General features: G+C 33.7%; 1 protein-coding gene and 1 non-coding gene across 9 annotated transcripts in view; both read left to right on the forward strand.

The window, feature by feature from the left end:
• Positions 1 to 20,649, forward strand: part of DACH2 (dachshund family transcription factor 2) — a 495,523-nt gene that overhangs the window by 182,281 nt on the left and 292,593 nt on the right. The gene's annotated exons all lie outside the window — the stretch shown is intronic.
• On the forward strand, positions 18,983 to 19,085 carry LOC131401536 (U6 spliceosomal RNA). Its single transcript, XR_009217732.1, has one exon. It is a non-coding gene; the product is annotated as a U6 spliceosomal RNA (small nuclear RNA).

Genomic DNA, 20,649 nt, shown 5'->3' on the forward strand with positions numbered 1-20,649 from the left:
CTCTAATCCCTCAGCCCCTGGCAACTACCATTCTACTCTTTTTTTCTATGAGTTCGGCGTTTTTAGATTCTATATATAAGTGAGATCATACAGTATTTGTCTTTCTCTGTCTGACTTGTTTTACTTAGCACAATCCAGGCAAATATCTTGATTAGCAGACATTTTAGTTGTTGTGCCCGACTTACACATAACAGCATGCACTGGAAACTGAAAATGATACATCTCATTTATAGAATGGAATTTGGTATAAGGCAGATCTGTTTTTCTCCAGCCTGTGGGTTTATTATTGTAAATATCTAAAGAACCTAATCTATGAAATTCTTTCCATCTGGAGTTTTATTTTTAGATTTACAGAATTTTACACTTGCATGGCCAGATGAGAGTTGTACCCTAATTAAAAGTTGTGCTTGTGAATTTTGAATCACATTATGAAAATGAAACTTAAGACTAAAGGATACAATTCTGTCATTGTAGAATTGGAGACAGTCAGTAAAGTCATACTTATAAGAAGCTCAGAGTGGTGGTTGAACACATGGACTCTGGAACCAGGTTGTGGAGACTCTAACCCCAGATTCATCATTTGCTAGCTATATGGTCCTGGACAAGTTGCTTACACTGTCTGTCTTTCAGTTTCCTAATCTGTAAAACAGGAATTATGATAATAATAGTACCTACTTCTAAGGCTGTTTTAAGAATTAAATGAGTTATTGTTTGTAAAGTCCTTAGGACAATGCCTGGTACACAGGAAGTGTATATGTAATTGTCTGTTAAATACATACATAAAATTGGGGAAATAAATAACTTCAGCCCTCATGCATGAGGTTATAGGTTGTTATTTCCTGTAATGGTATCTAGAAAAGCCCTGCCTGATTAGGTCCACATGCTTAAATATGTAAAGCTCACATATAGTATTATGATTTCTTTGATGAATTTACTGGGTTCTTCAGATTTATCCAGGTTAAGTCAGAGAGAATATGCAACTAAAATAATGTCCATTGGTAAGAAAAAGAACAGGCAATCCTCAATAATTTAGGGGCTGTTTTTGACATTCGTTTTCTTCTTTCTTTTTTCATTCACCTTCTGTATACCAGGTAGTGTGCAGGGCATTTAGAATTTTCACTGGAGTATGGGTAGAGAAAGTAAAAGGAGATGAAGCTCCATTTTTCAAGTTATTGGAAACTTTGATAGATAGTTTGGCTGGAAGAACCATTCAGGCTACTATTGTGGTACCAAATGCATGGTTTAATTTCACTTTTTATGTCTTTATTTTGGAATTATGTAGCTAGATAAATTGTTATGTAAAATTAGGCTAGGAAGTTATCCCTTCATTTAATTTCTTAATGGTGGCAGATTATCAAGTATTTACTGTACTAAGAAAGAAGAATAATGGATGAAGAAAAATTATCAGGAGTTTACTGTATTTAACAAAGAAAGTCCAAGCAATGCAGAAAAATATTGCATACATTGTTGGGTCAAATCTTTGTGAGAACAGGTGTGTGAATGATGCAATGCTCATGGAAGGTAATCTGCAGCACCAAGTGACACGACACACAGAAAGGCATTCATTAATTGTGACTGTGCTATGCGAGATGTAATTCTTTAATGCATTTGGTGTTTTGGTCAATATCTTACCTATATGAGAGAAAAAATTCTACCTTTTAACATGCAGAATTTGATTTGTTAGCTTTTAACGCTTTAATGTACATGAAAGCTACTTTACCATTTTTTGCCTCCTTGTGTATATGCATACAATTTTACGCCTACTTTTAAAATTGTTCCTTTTAAAAACTTAAACTAATTTCTTCACTTACGACATCCTGATTGGTTACTGTATAGTATTTCTCAATCTCTCCCAGAATAAAAAAATTCATTTATCTTCATGGTTCATTTATCCATCGTGGCATATTTATTTAATTCTATGATTCAAATCAAAGTATAGAAACATATTTTATTATGTAAACTCATTTTGCAATCTGACAAGATTAAAGTACAGTTGCATAAATTCCTAAACTGTCTACATTATGTATGACCAGATTCCATTTTGTCTTTGTCGTGTGTATCCATAGATGTCCCTTCCTCCCATCACGGTCTTTATTTTTCTTGAATTCTCTTCAAGGGGAATTTGGTGAAAAAAATATCATTTGTCAGTGAGGGCTAAATTAAAGGAGTGCCATGTGGGTAAATGACTTGAGACTCATAGTCTGGTAATCGGTATACCTCTTTGAAAAACATCGAACTTCTAGATTCTAGCCTCTGTTGTGGCAATTACTTTCCATAGCTGTCAATGGCTTTCAGCATCAAGGTTTTCAAATTTTGATTAAATATAAGGTTCTTTTAGAAATGGTTGGCAGCTTGTATTGAAAACGTGTATTTCCAAGTTTATATTAATTTGAACTTTTTAATTCTGTTTGTTCATTAGCAGAAACTTAAATAATAAAATACTAAAACGATTAAAACTTAAATTTGACTTGAATCAGAGCAAATGTGGCTAACAAATACTATGATCTATTCAATATTAAGTTCTCAAAAACATGTGAAGTGTGACTTCAAAAAAATTTCCCAACTGCTTTTTTTGGTTTGGCATCCCCAAATAGGGACTATTTTGGATTAGTTCTAAAAGGAAAATACAGTCACAGATTTAGGTGGAAGTTTGAATTTTTATTATTTCTAAAGGCCTAGGACCCTGTAGCAATGTACATAAATGAGTTTGTACTTAGTGGAATGTCAGTTTGTATTCTCTGCTTACAGAAAACTGGCTAGAAATGGCAGAACAAGATTGTGTATTCACTCTTAAAGCAGTTCAGCCACCTTTTTACAAATAAGTGACACTCTGAGTATACAGAATAGCATTAAGTGGGTTGTGCGTGTGTTTTAACAAGGGGTTAGCGATCCAAAGAAGTGAAATCTCTGTTTCCACTCAATTTGTGGCATTTTGCATTTATAAATGTCTTTATTCTATAATAATTTATAAGAGAATTGACTGATTTTTAACCGAATTTGATATAATAGGAAATATATTTCAGAATATCTTAATATGTATATCTTTTATAATTGCCTTGAGGGAGATCTATAGTTCATCAATCAACACTTTATTAGTTTACAATGTATTATGAAATATGAGCAGTCCTTTGAATTATAGACTTCCCACTGGGCTATACCATAATCCTGAAATCTCTGTTGATATACCATTAAAAATTCAGAAGTTGTGCTCAGAAGACAACTTTTATCAACTGCTATTTTAATGCAAGGATATAACTGGAACTTTTCAATAATGTTCTACATTTTGTCAAAATCAGTCAACTCTTTTGTTTTCATCTTGTTCAAGACTAAATTCCTCTGTCAAAGTAGAACTGAGACCAGGTACACTTTCCTCTGCCTGAGGTTTTGTTTTTTAATAGAGAAAACAAAGGTATGAATAGAACATATATAGTTTTCTTCTTTAGCCCGTTGATGTGATGGAGTACATTAATTGAGTTTTAAAACTTGAACCAGTCTTGCATACTTGGAATAAAGCTCACTCAGTCTTGGTGTAAAATTATTTTTATACATTGTTGGATTTGATATGCTAATATTTTGTTGAGGATATTTGCGTCTATGATTATGAGAAGTTTAGTTTGTAGTTTTCTTGTAATGTTTTTGTCTGATTGTGATGTTAGGGTAATGCTGGCCTCTTAGAATGAATTAGAAAGTATTTCTTCTGTTTCTATCCTCTGAAAGAGATACTAGAAAATTGATATTATTTCTTCTTTAAATGTTTGGTAGAATTCACCAGTGAACCCATCTCAGCCTGGTACTTTCTGTTTTGAAAGTTTATTAATTATTGATCAATTTCTTTAATGGATATAAGGCTGTGCAGATTGTCTATTTCTTCTTGTAAGAGATTTGGGAGGTTGTGTTTTTTAAAGAATTGGTTCATTTCATACAGGTTATCAAATTTGTGGGCATAGAGTTTTCATAATATTTCTTTATTATCCTTTTAATGTCCAAGAGATCTGTAGTGATGTCCCCTCTTTCATTTCTGATATTAGTAATTTGTGTCTTCTCTCTTCTTTCTTAGTTTGCCTGGTTAGAGGCTTATTGATTTTACTGACCTTTCAAAGAAACAACTTTTGGTTTTGTTCGTTTTCTCTATTGATTTCTTATTTTCAATTTCATTGATTTCAACTTCACTTATTATTTCTTTGTTCTGTTTACTTTGGATTTAATTTGCTGCTCTTTTTCTAGTTTCATAAAGTGGAAGCTTAGATTATTGATTTTAAAGATTTTATTTATTTATTTTTTTCCCCTTAAAGCCCCAGTAGATAGTTGTATGTCATAGCTGCACATCCTTCTAGTTGCTGTATGTGGGACGTGGCCTCAGCATGGCGGGAGAAGCAGTGCGTCGGTGCGCGCCCGGGATCCGAACCCGGGCCGCCAGCAGCGGAGCGTGCGCACTTAACCGCTAAGCCATGGGGCCGGCCCAGATTATTGATTTTAGATCTTTACTTTTTCTTAAAATATGCATTTAGTGCTCTAAATTTCCCTCTGAACACTGCATTCATTGCATCCCACAAATTTTGATACGTTGTATTTCATTTTCATTTAGTTCAAAATATTTTTTAATTTCTCTGGGGAGTTCTTCTTTGGCACATGTTTATTTGGAAGTGTGTTGTTTAATTTCCAAATATTTTGGAATTTTCCAGCTATCTTTCTGTTACCAATTTCTGCTTTAAATCCATTATGGTCTAAGAGCCGACATTGTATGATTTCTCTTGTTTTAAATTTCTTAAGGTGTTTTCTGACCCCTAATATGGTCTATCTTGGTGAATGTTCCATGTGAGCTTGAAAATAATGCATATTCTGCTGTTGCTGGATGAAGTAGTCTATAGATGTCAATTATATCCAGTTGATTTATGGTGCTGTTGAGTTCAACTATGTCCTTACTGATTTTCTGCCTGCTGGATCTGTCCATTTCTCACAGAGGGATGTTGAAGTCTGTGACTATAATAGTGGATTCATTTATTTCTCCTTGCAGTTCTATCAGTTTTTGCCTCACATATTTTGGATACTCTGTTGTTAGATGCATACACATTAAGGATCCTTATGTATTATTGGATAATTTTATCATTTTGTAATTTTATCATTATGTAATGGCCCTCTTTATCCCTAATAATTTTCCTTGCTGTGAAGGCTTCTCTGTCTGAAATTAATACAGCTACTCCAGCTTCCTTTTGATTAGTGTTAGCATGGTATTTCTTTCTTCATCTATTTACTTTTAATCTACATGTGTCTTTATATTTAAAGTGGATTTCTTGTGGACAACATATAGTTGGGTCTTGTTTTTTGCTCCACTCTGACAATCTCTGTCTTTTAATTGTTATATTTTAGAGCATTGATATTTAAAGTGATTACTGATATCGTTGGATTAATGTCTACCATATTTGTTACTGTTTTCTGTTTGTTGTTCTTGTTATTTGTTTCTATTTTTGTCTTCCACTCTTCTTCCTTCTCTGGTTTTAATTGAGCATTTTATATTATTCTATTTTCTCTCCTTTCTTAGCTTATCAATTATACTTCTTCTTCTTTTTTTTTTTTTTTTACTTTTTTAGTAGTTGCTCTAGTGTATGCAATATACATTTAAAACTAACCCAAGTCTACTTTCAAATAACGTTATACTACTTCCAAGGTAGGGCAACTACCTATAATAACAAAATATTTCTAATTCCTCCCTCCTGTCCCTTGTATCATTGTTGTCGTTCATTTCACTTATACATAAGCTATGATCTTTGTATACATTGTAATAATTTCAAATAAACCGTTATCTGTTAGATAAGTTAAGAATAAGAAAAGTTAAGGTTTTTATTTTACCTTCACTTATTCCTTTTCTAATGCTCATCCTTTTTTTATGTAGTCTGAGTTGCTGACCTGTATCATTTTCCTTCTCTCTGATTAACTTATTTTCATAACTTTTTTTTTTTGCAAGGCAGGTCTACTGGCAACAAATCCCCTCAATTTTTGTTTGTCTGAGAAAGTCTATTTCTCCTTCACTTTGAAGGATAATTTCACATAATACAGAATTCTAGGTTGGTGGTTTGAAATAAATCTCAATACTTTAAATATTTCTCTTCACTCTCTTCTTGCTTGCATCGTTTCTGAGGAGAAATCAGATGTAAGTCTTATCTTTGCTCTTCTATAGGCAAGTGTTTTTTTTTTTTAATCTGACATATCAAGATTTTGTCTTTATCTTTGATTTTCTGCAGTTTGAATATGATATGCTTAGGTGTAGTCAAATGTAGTTATAATATCGCTGTTTTCCGCCTCCCTACACCTATGGAAGAGAATATGAGGGTGAGGGTATTGTCTCAATAATTTAGTCAGAATGCAGCCTTAAGCTGATGGCAAAAGGAGTGAATAGGATGGGTGAGTCATCTCAGAAGCCTGTGGTACTCAAGAAATTCTGGATCAGGAGGACAGATAGCAGTTCTGTGAGTAACAGCAATCATAGGGACCAGAGTACTACATGGCAAGTTATCTCAGCCAGACTGAGAGAAGGGATCATGAGACATGGCCTTTTACAGGACAACTGTGCTTAGTTATGACTGACTGAAAGCAGCTAGGCATCCAGGGGCAAGGTCACCCACATGCAAGAATCACACCAATCAATTTAACTTATACTGTTGTGTAAATTTAAATATAGTTTGTACCTAAATACAACCTACTAAATTCAAGTTTGTTTATTTATTCATTAAAAAATATTTATTGATCACATTGTTCTAGGCACAGAAATCCAATAATGAACAAACCAAAATGACACATTATGGTTAAGGGAGATAGATGATGAACAAGTAAACAAATAAGTTGTAAGTCATATGAGGTAAATGCTATGAGGAAAAAGAAGGCAGGGAAACAAATGAAAATAACTTTAGGATGTTCTTTCAATTATCAATGTGTACAAAACGTTCACTCTTCTCTCACCAGACTGGCCCTAAAATCTTAGCTTCAGGACCTTTGCACTTTCTGCTCTCTGCCTAAAACATTCTTATCCAGTATTTAGGTTGCATGCCCTATCATTTTATTCAGGCTCAGATGCTACCTTACCAGAAAAGCATTCTCTGACCACTCTCTTTCTTACACATTACTCTTTTTACCATCTTGGGGTCTAAACTTATAATTGAATTATCCAATCTCTTCTTACTTTTAGGGATATTTTATAGTTTATGCTCTTTTTGCATCATATTTTACATGATAAAGTTTTTATTAAAAAGCTAAATATTGGAGGGGCTGGCCCAGTGGCATAGAGGTTAAGTTCGCGCACTCCACTTCGGCGGCCCAGGTTTCGCGGGTTTGGATCCTGGGTGCGGACCTACACACTGCTCATCAAGCCATGCTGTGGCAGAGACCCCCATATAAAAAACAGAGGAAGATTGGCACAGATGTTAGCTCAGGGACAATCTTCCTCAAGCAAAAAGAGGAAGATTGGTGACAGATGTTAGCTCAGGGCCAGTCTTCCTCACCAAAATGAAAAAAAAAAAGCTAAATATTGGTCCAAGTCAAAAAATATGCTTCAAGTTGGCATTCATAATAGGAATTGTAGGTCTTTAAATAGGACTCAATTAAGACCCTGTTAGTAATGTGAAAGGATAACACACAATCTGAAAATAAAGCTGCTCACCCAGTGTTAGGAGTTGCTAGAATGTGATTGATGAAAGAGATAATGGACTGAATAAATATAGCAACAGAGGACACTTGTTTTGCTTGTGTCCTGTTTTTTTGATGCAAGCTAAAGAATACGGTTTTATTCCTAAGGGGAAACTAATAGTAGGTCATCTTAGGACTTCTGATAGTGAAGATGTGGTCATGAAATAATACAGCATTTCAATTTTTCAATGAATATTCAGTTTGTGTAAATAGGAGATATTTATAATGGATTGTAGAAATTGATTTCATATTCAAGTCTGTACCAAAGAATTTATAACAGAAAGAGCCAGATATAGTAAAATTGGAAAAAATTATAAAGATTTCTTTGAAGATCAAGGGTTAAGCAGATTAGGCAAGATTTACCATACAGAGGCGTTACTTATTGTATAAGGGCTTAAAATATTTTAAAATAAAATAAATAAAAGGGATGTTTTTTCGGGCCGGCCCCGTGGCTTAGTGGTTAAGTGTGCACACTCCACTGCTGGCGGCCCGGGTTCGGATCCTGGGCGCGCACCGACGCACCGCTTCTCCGGCCATGCTGAGGCCGCGTCCCACATACAGCAACTAGAAGGAAGCGCAGCTATGACATACAACTATCTACTGGGGCTTTGGGGAAAAAAATAAATAAAATTAAAAAAATAAATAAATAAAATAAAAGGGATGTTTTTAATAAAAAATAATTGGTTTTAAATCATGTAAACATTCCAAAAATAAACACTTTTCACCTCAAACATGAAAATAACATGCTATTTTGTTCTTCAATTGTTTTATAACACATTTTACCCATGTAAAACTGGTTTTCATATGAAGCTTAAGTTGTAGATTGGAAGAGATATTTATAGAAGCTGTATGAACTCTTAAAAACCATTAGAAAGCATTCGGATACATCTCAAAAAATTATAAAAGGATTAATTATACTTTTGCAATAACTTTGTTTCTTTAAAATGCTTTCTGAGAGAATCCTTTCAGTTATTTAAAAACAACCTTTGAGTACCCACTATGTACCCGGCACTACGCTGTAGGCTTTATATGGTTTGCTCATTGGATTCATGAGGATTCAAATGTATTTTACTGACCTCTAAGTTTGTGTGACAAACTAACGTAGGATGCAAACATATTTCACTGACCTTTAACTTAGCAAACTTAACTTGTAAATATTAAAGATAATTAAAATGCCCTGGTTCATTCTTTATCGTCTCTGCTTTCTTAGATAATGTTTAGTTTTACTTAGGGAATGAGAGGCCCTTAAATTTCAGTTTGCCAGATCTAATGATTAGAATGGCAATTGTTTTGAAATGAAAACAGCTCTGACCTTACAGTAAGTGTGTGGATCTTGTGCTATTAAGTAGAGCGCTTAGCATTTCTATTCCCAAAGTTAAGTTCCTTTACTCAAATTCTCTCTAATAAAATAAACATGCCATTAACAGAATCTTGAATTTCTTTTTATAGGACTACAATAAGTTGTCTTTGTATTATATTATTAATTTCCTCATTACCCGCTGTTTAATTACTATAAAATTGTCCAGTTATTCTCAAAATGTTTTTCTACAATTGAATTGCTAGTCAACTCTTAATTTGAAAATCAAGTTTGCTCCCCCTTCAATCTTAACAACTCAGAAACTTCTCCCTTGATTTCCCAAAAATGAAGAGTTGGTTACTTAAAAATAAAAGAGAGTCAAAAGCTGAAAACCTCAGCCTGCTATCACTTGAATAAGACATGATAGGACTCACTGTGGTTTCTTAAGGAAAGAAACTTAAGAAAAAAGAGTTTTGATATTAAAAGGTATAACAGTAATTTAGTAAGTGTTGTCAGAGGAGGAATGTTGCCTTTGAAACAGAAAAATATTTCTATATGTTATTTCTATATGGAATACTATTTTATCACTATAAGTTTACTAAATTTCAAAGTGTTTTGTGTAGACGAATTATGAATGCTATGTTTGAAATGTAAGTTTTCTCTGGGCTTTCTTTCATGAAGAATACTTCGTGTACTCTAACCATTTGTAGAGTTGGATTCTATTATAGTAGAGCTCATGTTTATAACATGTATTTGATTATACTACAGGTCAAATCTCATCTTTAGAAACATAATCAGTATGTGCCTTAATATTGAATAAATAGTATGCATTTATCATATGCAAGATACTGTGCTAAGCAATTATATTCTTGGATTCTAGCATATATAGTTTGCTCTTTTAAATATAAGAGTCTAAAGTTTTTAGGTTATAAATTATTCATTACCCGAATGTATCCTTGTTATGCAGGCAACAAAATTCAATGATCTGAAAGATTTAAAATTTTTCCTGAGATCTGATAGCAAGGGAAATAGCCCAGATCTGTCAGCAAGTAGAGCATTAAGCAAGGAAACTTACAAGAGGGACTAGAACAGTGACACAATTTGGAAAAGTATACTCTAAATTAATACTTTTTAACAAATTCATATGCAAAATGAAAAAAAATGAGATCCATGATGTTAACAAAATCCTTATTGCCTACTCTCCCACCACAATGAGATGTATAATTGTGAACCTGATTGTAACATGACCTCGTTACTGCTTGCATTGCACAAATTGCTAGAGACTGAGTGACTCTTTACAAGTCTACTTCAAAGTAACACCCATTTTTAATTTTATGAAGAAAACAAACAACAAAACTAGCCAGGTGCTTAAGGCAGGTGCTAGCTTAAAATTGAATTAAATGGTCTCATATTGTAATTATTCATATTCAAAAATCTATGAATTCCAACGTAGCCTTTTGGTAACCCTCTTCCACTTGAATGCCTCAATAATGTGTGAGAAATAATTTGTGTTATCTTATACCACCCCATTCAGAATACAAGGATTCAAGTGTTTGAGGGAAGTACTTATTTGCATGAATGGATTAAGGACTCATATTTATTTAATTATTCTTTAGTGAATAAATTCTGGATGCTGTTAACTTACGTGTAATGTGTCTTAAAATGGGGTCAATGTACAACCATTAAATCCAAGGAGTATTGAGTTGGGGAGGGAGGTTCTCCTTCCTACTCTCACCTCCAATGTTTGGAGGAAAAAGAATGTTATGCAAATAAAAGTGTGGGAGAAAGGGATTTTTTTCTTTGCTTATTGCTAGAAAAGCTTAATGGTATTTTAGAAGTGATATTACACCTCAAAAAAGGGGTAATGCATCTTTAAAAGCTAAACAATGTCTTCTTTACTTTTATCAAATTCTCTATAAATCTTTCATGACAGTTTATTTAACAAAGTGTCATTGAAACTGTATAGATGATTGATGTGACCCATGTAAGATCAACATGAAATGTTTGTAAATGTCAGCAAAATGTGACCATCTAAAAGCATATAAGGATGGAGTTTCTGTGAAAGTGAACAACAAACAGAAAAATGTTTATCTTATTCTTTGCTTTCTGGTATGCAATTACAAATTCATAGAAGGAGGATTGTTTTTGATTTTCTTGGAGTTCATGTCATCAGAGGTCTAATTTGTTTTTGACATTTACCCTTTCAAAACTTTGGTCTCTTATTCATTGGATAAGTTTTCTTCATCACCAATGGAAAAATAATATAGGCTCAGAACTTCTTAGAAAAAAGATAATTATTTTGGAAAATATTAGCAGAACCTTGACCAAAAACTTTGTGTACAAATTATAGGAGGTGGTCAACATAAATGTGTCATTGAACAGTTCCCCATCCGAGCATGTAGACAAAAAAGCATTGTTGGTTTTCTATTTAATTGAAAATATTAATGATAAAAAAACAAATGCAATAAGATAGAGAATAAAAGAGGGGGAAAATTACAGATTAAACTATAAATATATAAGAAGAGTACCTCAGTTGCTCACTCTGAATTGAATAGTTTCTCTATATTTCTCTTCGATATATTTTTGTATAAAACAAATATTGTCCTTAGAATAGAGCACATTCCTTCCTTGGGAGTGATGTTTTGGTTATCATATTTTTGTGTTATATTGACACAAAAGCAGAATGAATAGAGTGAAATCAATGAAGATGATGAAGGGAAAATGAACAGTAGAGAATACAGAACCGAAATTTGAAAGTCAGTTGGCATTGTGAGATTTTTCCCATTGAAATGAGAACATTTTTGCAGGAGGGGGATTACACATGTATTGTTCACCTATTAATACATTCTTCACTCATTTTTGCACAAGTCTGCAATTACCAAGAAGAATTGCAGAATGTCTGTTCATGATTATAAGCTATTTCCTATCACAATGGTTTTATATATATATAAATGTTATATATATTTTTTTGCATAGTATATATTTTTAAATGGTATTTAAATGGATGTCTTGCTCATTCTGTGGAGCTGGTAGGAAATGGTTGGTAATGGTACAGCAAAACCTTGATGAACTGAAAATCAACTATTTTAAATCCTCAATTAAACAAATTTCTCTGGGGAGTTGTACTTAGCTTTGAGGAGGGCATGGCAAGATAAGGCAATTTAAGAAGTATATTGGGATCAGTACACATTTTGTTCAGTCCACATTTCATTTCAATTTTATTTGCTCTCTGTGTCTCTAGTATGGCGCAATGGTTAATTATGTTCAGAGTGATGACCTTAAGCTATAGCAAGATCTCTGGTCATCTGAGAAAGATCCCATTTTATTTATAAACTTGTGTTTACAAAAGTAGGAAATCACTCAGTCCGGCCCTGTGGCCAAGTGGTTAAAGTTCCACATGCTCCACTTTGACCCCCCAGGTTCACAGGTTCGGATCCTGGGCTCGGATCTACTCCACTCACCAGCCATGCTTTGGCGGTGTCCCACATAAAAAAAATAGAGGAAGATTGGCACAGATGTTAGCTCAGGGCTACTCTTCCTCAAGCAATAAAAAAGAGGAGGATTGGCAATGGATGTTAGCTCAGGGCGAATCTTTCTCAGCCAAAAAAAAAAGTAGGAAATTGTTCTAACATATTTTGGAAAGATATTAAACCACAGGACTTTAAGCATAATTTAAACTGTCATTTTTGAGCAGATTCTGATGGCAAAGCTCCGTGTTACACACTAACCATAATATTCCATTTTCTGAACTATCTTGTTAATTATTGTACTTTGAGAAACATGTTAATTATCTCTCAGCCTATTATATATGTATGATTATATTTTCATGTTTCTGATAATATTCAAAGAACTGTCCTGAACATTATAAGAGTATATGTAGGCACAGAATTAGTTCCTGCCTGCCTCTTGATGAATCTAGTAGGAGAAATAATTCATGTATTTAGGTATTGATTACATAAATAAAAGGTAAGAAATGTAAATGCCTTAAGATCTTATAGATAAAGATCAGAGATAGCAGGTAGAAAGGTCATAGAAGGATGAATAGCTTTTGGCTGCTAAGGATAGGAAGGCTTACAATGAATAAAAATGACTGAAAGTCAGTCTCTTAATAAAAAGTATATATATATATATTATTAAGAAAAGAACAGAGCTGAACTCAGTATTATACTTTTCCTTGACTCCTAAATTTCTACAAATCATAATTCAAAACAAAATAATTTTTATAAATTTATATTGCTGTTCTCTGTAACAAAAAACATAGATTTTCTCAGAGGTTTTTCATGACAATATTTGATTTTTTACTTTAGTGAAAACATAAAACTTAAAATATTGTACAGCTTTAAATTCAGAGAGACAAATAGAGAAATATTTAATTTTGTCATAAAGTTCCACTAAATCAGAATCCATAAATGGGGATTTTTGGTATACTTGGAACTTTTTTATCCTTTCAAGAAAAGAAGTAGAGACAGAGATTTGCACGGATGCCCATGTCCAAAAAAGCAGGTGAGCTACATTAGCCTCCTTTGCAAACCCTCTGTCTTGATACCATCGGAGATACTGGCATGTTCTCAACAGCTCAGGTTTTTTTTAAATTTTTTAATTGATGTCATAATAGTTTATAACATTGTGAGATTCCAGCTGTACATTATTATTTGTCAGTCACCATATAAATGCGTCTCTTCTCCCCTTGTGCCCACCCCCCAACTCCCTTCCCCCAGTAACCACCAAACTGTTCTCTCTGTCCGTGTGTTAGTTTATATTCCACATATGACTGAAGTCATACAGTGTCTGTCTTTCTCTGTCTGGCATATTTCACTTAACATGATACCCTCCAGGTCCATCCATGTTGTTGCAAATGGGATGATTTTATCTTTTTTATGGCTGAGTAGTATTCCATTGTATATATATACCACATCTTCTTTATCCAATCATCTGTCGATGGACACTTGGGTTGCTTCCACTTCTTGGCTATAGTGAACAATGCTGCAATGAACATAGGGGTGCATAAGCCTCTTTGGATTGTTGATTTCAAGTTCTTTGGATAAATACCCAGAAGTGGGATAGCTGGATCATGAGATATTTCTATTTTTAATTTTTTGAGGACTCTCTATACTGTTTTCCATAGAGACTCAGCAGCTCAGGTTTGAAAGGAGCCTGGGGTGTCCATCAGGTCATGTTTAGATGCTTGCAGCACACGCAACTGTAGCTTTGAACTTGTGACATTCCTAAGTATCGGAGTTCACATCTAGATACCATAGCTTATGACAGATACCTATAGGCTCTTTGAAGTAAGGGGTACCAGATCCAATGAAATTGGCCATAATTTTGACAACCTGGAAGAGATGTGTACATAATGTTGTGGGCTATCAAGTTGATGCCTTAGGCCTTTCATGCCCTGACTTGATTCCTACGGGCTTTTAAAAGATGATTTAGAGTATTTATTACCTCAGAAAGAGTTCCCTACTTTTAATCTCAGTAGGTTTGCTTTAATATATTCCTTTTCAATGCTTTTTAACAATGGATGACGTAAAGAGCTTTGCATTTGGGGATTTTTGTAGAGTAGAATACAAATATAGGATAATGTATCTTTTTGCCTGTATGTCATTGATTTCCTATACCATGTCCCTTGAAGGTAACCATAAAGACTTTGAGAGACTCATTTTATTTTGCCAATCTGGGGCAAGAAAGTTGGAGGGGTTCAAGACTGTGCTATGTGGTTCTCCATAGCTGCACAATCTAAATGCAAATCTAACATGGTAGATGAAAGTAGTAGGCAAAAGGATGAATTGTTGGATAGTAGAAGTGGGGTAGGTACTTTCCAATGACGGACAGAAGATTGTTGGTGAGCCTTCTTCAAGCTCACACAGCTCTTATGTTGCTTTTTACATATTGGGGGAACTGGCTTCAAATACTTAATCTTGTAATTTAGAAAATGTTCTAATGGTAAAATCATGTTGCCAGCAGAAATCATGCTGAACTGTCTCTTCTTTTTTTCTAAGTATCTTATTGTTTCTTGTTATCAGCAACCAGAAGTGATTAGAAAATTCCAATTCTGCTTAAGAATGAAAGATGTGAAAGAATTACCAGAGCAACCCTTGGTTATTGTATTCTTATTTCGATAGTATCTTCAATCTACAGATGTGTAGTGATTTTCGAGTGGTTGTGGGTTGAGTTCATCAGTGCTTGGATAATGAAATAAAATTAAGTATAAGCAAAATACCGTGAAACATATAAAGCCACTGACTTAAATTTTGGTGTTAGAGTATTGCAGACTATGGTAATGTTCTAAATACTTGGATATCATTTAGAGAGATCTCCTCTTCATTTGGCTGTATTTGTGACTTTGTAAGCTATTCTCCATTTTATTCATCTTATTCTTTTCTTGTTATTATTTCTTGGTGTACCATCTACCATTTGTCCTTTTTCCTTTTTTTTTCTGTTTTTTGGTGAGGAAGATTCGCTCTGAGCTAACATCTGTTGCCAATCTTCCTCTTTTTTTGCTTGAGGAAGATTAGCCCTGAGCTGACATCTATGCCAGTTTTCCTCTATTTTGTATGTGGGTTGCCGCCACAGCATGGCTTGACGAGTGGTGCAGGTCCACACCTGGGATCCAAACCCATGAACCCGACCTGCCAAGTGGAGTGCAGGACTTAACCACCATGACACAGGGCTGGCTCCCTTTTTCCATTTTTAACTGAGCATGTCTCCATTTACTTATTTAACTCCAACTCCTTCTTTTGAGGTGTTAGGGACTCTGTTTACTTTAATGTTAGTTGAAAGCTAGTGGGCATATTCCCAATTTTTTTTTGAGATTTTTGCTAATGATATAAACTCATCTCATTTCCAGTGAAGACCTCTAGAATATCATTCTATGTGCTGATTCCAAGTTTGTTGCTCCCGGCAATGAATGCACCCATCAAACAAGGTTAGGGAGTGTATCTGCTCAGCATGTTAAAGACTTGTATTCAAAGTCCAACAAAACCCAAAATACAGTTATAATGATATTGTCTAATATGTTGGAAATTAAAGACTTGCCTCTTTATTTAGCCTATGTGGTTTGGGAATGGAAGGGTGGGGACAAAGTGATAAGGACTAGCAGTTGGAAGAAGACATATTTTAGTGTTCTCTATTTTAACTCCCAGTCTCCTGTGAGCCTCACAAAGATAACATTGTTGGGAGAGGAGATATGACAATAAATTTTTAAGAAGTTACTTGTGGAAAATTAAAGTGGATTAAGTAATTAAGTCATTCAATAAACATTTATTAAGAGTTTGCCATGTGCCATGCATTCTACTAAGCTCTGCTGATGTGGAAATGTGTGAAGATAAATATTATTTGCGTGTGTGTGTATTTGTGTATGTGTTTGTGTAAAGTATCTAAATTCTACTAGATCTATAGTGAGTGCTAATAAACAGCAAATATTACTAATTCAATAAATATTTGCTACATCAAATTGATTAAATTGAGATTGTTGTTGCCTTATCCTCCGACTTTGAGAATGGGAACTTAACAATATCTGTTTCCTAGCTAAATTCTATCTCTTTCTATCCAGAAAGATGCTCTCAGTAAGTTAGAGATTTCATGGATATTCTGCTGTGGCACTGTTAATCTTGTTTTGATTGAAACAGGGTTCTGGACAGCAAAATTGATGGTTGCTTACAGTGAGACTGTTGCAAAAAAGTGGTAAAAAGGCTTCATATTTAGGTGCGCCTGGGGCGAGAATTATGAGCTTCCTTAAAGTTATAATTTAGAAAATACTCTGCTTGTTGTGTTTCTTTTAGAACAATATGGATTATCAATCTATGTATTTAAGCACTTTTAATATCTATATTTTGATTGACATACCTCTTGTCATTTTCAATGATTTTCTTGCCTAAACAACATGTAGTAGAGTTTCACAATGGACAGAGCATTTATCTTTCTTGTTAGGTGATGCCTTTTCCAACACAGATGTTCTACAGCAGGTCATATATCATATAGTAATGTCATCAGATTCTTAAAGACAAATATCATGTAGCATATTTATTGCATAAGTTAATTTTAGGGCAGTTTTGTTAGATATAAAATATAAAGAGGAAATAAAATGAAAATTAATACAATGTGGAAGGATGCTACGCTTAATTTAAAATACACATCGTATGTCAAAAGACAAAAGATAATTTTGTACAGTGCTGTAATTTAGTCATTAGTCTAGTCCTTTGCTATTATCTAAAATAAGGATTTGAACCAAACCAAGTCATTATCTAAAACCTCAGTAAGCCTTACTAATTTGTGGGATCCAACCTTCCAAATTATTATCATTATTTTTACTAAACCACAAGATGAGCTAAAGTTTTTTTTTAATCCAATGATGCTGTTAGAATTGGAATTGAATTTATAGATTTTCTATAACTATTGGACTAGAACAAAACTAGTATCTCAAAATATTCTCTAAACTGAGTAGATATCTTGTTCAGTTCATGCATTCCTACCATAAAATATTTTTATACTATCCCTATTCTTAAGATATGTTTAAAAATAAAACCTAGAACACTGACAACATTGTGAGTTTTGCCACCTTAATATTTTACTTATAGTGAATGTTTGAGAGACTTTATTTCCTCTTTACTTCTGGCTTACAATAGCTTTTAATTCACTAGTTAGTTTAATTAATGTTTAGAATAGTGAGTAACTTAGAATACATTGAGCTGTATCTGGTAAAATGTTAGTCCTGCTATTTGGATTTATGGCAGTTTTATTTATTAACAGGACTTGAATTTCCTTTGGTTTGAATTCTGCTATGCTTTTTCACCTCGGAAACATTTTCCTCCCATTATGAAATTACCACAGTAATTTACCACAGTAAGCATAGGAAATGGAGAACTGTTTTCTAATTAGTCAATAAGACATTACTCAATATTAGAGCTGTGTACCTCTGGAAAATAAAAGAAAATTTTAAAAAATTATGGGGGTTGTAGTGTTTAATTTTTTTTCCTGAAAGAGAGGAGAAATTTGTCTTTCTTGAAGAGAGACAGTGGCAGGTATGATACATTACTCTTCATTTAGGGAGACATATTGTAATAAGACATTTTTTTAGTTGTAAATAGTAGTTATAATTTAAGTAAAGACCTGTGACTTAAGGCAAAAAACATAGTGGTAAATGATCAGTAACTGTCCAGATATAGTAACTTCATCTTGTACATATCCCAGCTATGCTGCATTATTTTAAATAAAATATTTCAGACATTATTTAATTAGTTGAAGTGTTAGAATGAAGAATTATTCTAAAAATCTGTCCATATGGATTTTTTCTAACTATGCTATAACTACAGTTAGCTTCTCAATCATAATTAAAATCTATGTAGGTTTAATAGGGTTTAGAGGTGGAAGATTTGAAGACTTGAAAACTAACACTGAATGCTGGAGCATTGGGCACATTGAATATCAATTGTTTTGCTAACATTGTTAACTGAACCTGATAACCCGTGAGAGATTCTTTTGTTCAGAACCAAACTCAAACACTTTTTCTCAGGGTTAAATTATAGCCAAGGAGAGTGACATTATACACACACACTTAATATTTTGTTATCCAGTACTAACCATTTACCCCTGTTCCCGATAGTAAAAATATTACCTCTTATAAGATTGTTTTACATTACATTTATATGACAAAAGTAATACAAGTCTATTACTATTACCTGTTAGGGGAAAATCAGGATTTTACAAATTGAAGAGGAAGATAGGAATAAAAGGCAGATATTGTTTTCTGATAGAATAAATCCACTATTATTGCTATATTTATATTCCAGCTAATATTCAGCAACAAGCTAATACCCAACAGCAATAGACTTTAAGATTGGCTAATGGTCAATATTTGATATATGTAAAAGCACAGTTGTAGCAAACCATCTGTGTATACCATGCAAAATAGTAGATAACTGGAAAAATACAATGTTTATCTCACATATTCTTATTGGTCTTTTTTAATGCTTTGAACATTAGCCAGATTCTCAAGCTAGTTTTGATTATGTATTTTTATAGCAACACATATACTAAAATTGGAATGATTCAGAGTGAAATTAGCATGGCCCCTCTACAAGGCATGTATATTTATGAATCAGTCTCCATATTTATCCTACTCATCTTTAAAGACCAGATCAAATGCCACCTCCTTTGATCTCCTCAGGTTGAATATTTTTTGCTCTCTTTTGCACACCAAAAGCATTGTTTATGTCAGTATTTTAGTTATTAGTATATGTGTATATCTTTCTCATTAGATTGTGAGCTCTGACCATGTATCATGCATGTTTATATTTCCCACAGCGTCTAACACAATGCCTTGATTATAGTGGACACTCAAAACATCTTTATGGAGTTGAATTTCTATGAGTCATTTGCTGAACATTAGCTGCAGTATACGCTCACACAAATACACAGGCTTATAACTTATATAAAATAAATGGGAGAAGATCATTTAAATTTTCCAGTTGCTATAAGTTTTGGGAGTTTTCTGGATGTTCAAATGATAAAGGAATTGGTGACAAATTTTAGAAAGAGAGGGGAAGGGATTGTGCATGAACCAGGAGTTCAAGAGTCACTTTTTACAGCCAGTGGTTTTTTGGAATTCTAAAACAAATATATTAAACACTAAGATATAGACTCATGCAAAGTATCGTGGCAGTTGTTGATCTCTGTTGGAACTAGCTTACTCTGTTATGTCATTTGGATTGCTTCTCTTTTTTTGTTATATGTGGTGCCTTATAAGCATACCATTTTCTCTTTGAGACAGCTGGAGTGACCTCTCTTCTCAGTATGTATCAAAGATGAAAGGTATCTTGTAACAGCTTATAGCTAATAAGGAAAATATGTTTTTGCATCTGTTTACTTGTAGACATGGTGCTATTAAAGACTTGCCATTTCTTTTCCAAAAATAGTCTTTAGGATAAAATACAGTCTGGAAGAGTTATGGGCGTCTTATTTTTGCCACGTCTAAAGCTTTCCAAGTGCTCTGAATGAGCTGCTGCACACTTGGTATTTTCACCTCTCTCTCTCTCTCTCTCTATGTATATATAATGTATGTATACACACACAAGTATACATATTTTATTACTTTTTTTTTTACCTTACTCAAATATGCCGTGGTAAACAAATAGTTGCCTTCTATTAACTTGAGAATATTTTTAGCTTAACCCCTTTGTCTGGCTATGCTGAAGCTCAGCAATGATTCTATATCTTTACTGTAATTTTAAAACTTGCCATGAGTAGAAGGGCTGTTGAATTGCCACCACTATACAGTTGCACCAAGATTAAGTAAAATGTTCATCTCTGTCAAACAAATTTAGCTGAATAGAATCCTTCAAACTATAGTCATAGTTTCCTAAGCATGCTTGGAGCTCTGTGGATGTGCAAACGAAGGACCATATGGAAGTGGCTTTCTCCAGGGTACCAGGGGGTATCGTTTTGTGGGTTGCATGTGCCTGTTGGCACTGTTGGCAGTTCAACACCCTGGGAAAGGCATTGCTTTCAAACATGAGTAATTGATGAAGTGTATGTAATATGCAAATGTGAATGCATAAATCTCCTGAATGACAGCTTAATTTATGTGAGCTTTTAAGAATGTGGGATTAGATTTTAATTAAATATCTTCAAAGGCACCCTGACTTATTCAGTTTTTTGGCTGCTATCTTTAGAAAGCA

This window comes from Diceros bicornis, chromosome X (genome assembly GCF_020826845.1).
Source record: "Diceros bicornis minor isolate mBicDic1 chromosome X, mDicBic1.mat.cur, whole genome shotgun sequence".
Taxonomy (NCBI): domain Eukaryota; kingdom Metazoa; phylum Chordata; class Mammalia; order Perissodactyla; family Rhinocerotidae; genus Diceros; species Diceros bicornis.